The sequence below is a fragment of the Gavialis gangeticus genome, unplaced genomic scaffold (assembly GCF_001723915.1).
Source record: "Gavialis gangeticus isolate Ggan-Ray unplaced genomic scaffold, GavGan_comp1, whole genome shotgun sequence".
NCBI classification, from domain to species: domain Eukaryota; kingdom Metazoa; phylum Chordata; order Crocodylia; family Gavialidae; genus Gavialis; species Gavialis gangeticus.
The window spans coordinates 5,580,337-5,582,205 of record NW_017729011.1 but is presented as its reverse complement, the minus strand read 5'-3'; the positions used below and the strand labels follow the sequence as shown (position 1 = coordinate 5,582,205).

At 59.7% G+C, this 1,869-nt stretch overlaps 1 protein-coding gene across 1 annotated transcript in view; it reads left to right on the top strand.

Annotated features, from left to right (window-relative positions):
- The first annotated feature begins 1,632 nt into the window (after nt 1-1,632).
- FBXW5 (F-box and WD repeat domain containing 5) overlaps nt 1,633-1,869 on the top strand; it is a 33,598-nt gene continuing 33,361 nt past the window's right edge. Inside the window, exon 1 of the mRNA XM_019510433.1 lies at nt 1,633-1,706. The gene's annotated coding sequence lies outside the window, so the exon portion shown is untranslated. The remainder of the gene's footprint in view (nt 1,707-1,869) is intronic.

Here is a 1,869-nt window from a genome sequence, read left to right as displayed (position 1 = left end):
CTGTTCAGCCTTCACAAGAGAAGGCTGAGAGGGGATATGGTGGCCGCCTACAAACTTGCCAAGGGGGACCAGCAGGCAATGGGAGAGTCCCTGTTCCCCTGAGCACTACCGGGAGTTACAAGGAATAACAGCCATAAGTTGACTGAGAGTAGGTTCAGACTAGACATTAGGAGGCGGTACTTCACAGTCACGGCGGCTAGGAGCTAGAACCAACTTCCAAGGGTGCTCGCTCCTACCCTGGGGGTCTTCAAAAGGAGGCTAGATAGACACCTTGCCGGGGTCGTTTGACCCCAGCATCCTTTCCTGCCCATGGCAGGGGTCAGACTTGATGACCTGCTCAGGTCCCTTCCGCCCCTACCAACTATGAAACTATGAAATGTCTATGCCCTAACGGAGCATGAATGGGAGGATCAATCCTGGGCCACGTTGATGGGGGTGGGGGTGTTCTGCAGAATCTTAAGCCAGGAAGAAGAGATTCCAGTCTGGGATTAGGAGCAAAACTTTTCTCACCCCGGTGAGCCAGGTGGAGCGATTACTGTGGCTGTGGCACATCTTTCCAGGCTGGGGGATGCAAAGGTTGAGGGCTAGAGCAGAGCTCACCATTTTCTGTCATTGCATAAGCCTGGAGAGGCTCCCACTTGAGATCCATGTCCCACAGCGCAGGGCACTGCACAGAGACAGTCTCCACTCCAAAGAGCTTACAGGCCACCCCACATAGGATGGCAGGGGAAACAAGCACCCTGTGGAGAAGTGATTCAACTCCCTGTCTCCTATGACCCATCTGATTGCTGGGGTCCTGACACAGGTTCAAATGAAAGCTGGATGGAGACCAGCCATGGATGGAGCTGTTACCGTTTCAAGCACTGACTCTGTAGGTGGTTGGCTCTTTTGGAGCTGGAGTTATTTTTATGGTGCGAGGATCACTTTACATGTGCGGCTGGTCTAACCCTATGACACGATTCACCTGATCATTGTGTCACAGATGTAACGTGTAGCAGACATCACAGGCAGATGCGCAACTGCTGTTAACCCCAGCAAAAGGAAGGGCTGTCACGGATCCAGGTGCAGCCCCATAGTCTGGGCAGGGCTGAGCTATGTGCACCCGAACCCCTGCTGCGACTCCGTGAGCCCGGCCAGCTCCTGATGGCTCCCAGGCTCCTAGCGCTGGTGCAGTGGCAATGAGCAGGGCCCTTGCTTCGCTGCTGGGCGCCAGCCTGGTTCTGCCTGCCATGGAGTGGAGCTCCAGGAAGGATCATGTTCTGGCTCTTACTAGCTCCCAGCTAATCAGTGCAAAGTATTTTGCAAACCGAGGTCTCATTTGCATAAAGCATCACCTATGCGGGGAGCCCAACACAGCAGCTCTAGGGCTGGCTGGGTCCTGGATGTTGGGTGCTGAGCACTGGGTGTTAGGTGCTGGGCACTGGATGCTGGACGCTGGGTAGTGCGCACTAAGCGCCCCCCTGGCGCGACACCTCCCGCAGAGGGGCAGGAACACGTGGCAGGGCCTGGGGCGATGGATGATGCCAAACTCTACCCGCCAGGCCTGGCCGGGCGGCGCTCTGGGATGGAGCCGTTCGGCCTGAGGGAGGGGGCGTGGCTGCGGAGCACGGAGAGGGGCTAGAGCGGCCCGCACAGGCCGGAGCGGAAGTGCGGTGGGAGGGGCCGGAAGCGACGTGCAGCGGAGCGCAGAAGCAGGAGAGGAGAAGGTCTCGCGGGGGGCGGGCGGTACCATCGGGGCGAGGGCGGCGCGCTGGGCTGCCCCCCCCGCCCCTGGTTGAGATGGTCCGGGCCGCGTGGGGGCGGGGCCAGCCGGGACCCTAGTGTAGACGAGGCGCCGGCTCCGAGCACCCCGCCGCGCCTCCCTGCCCC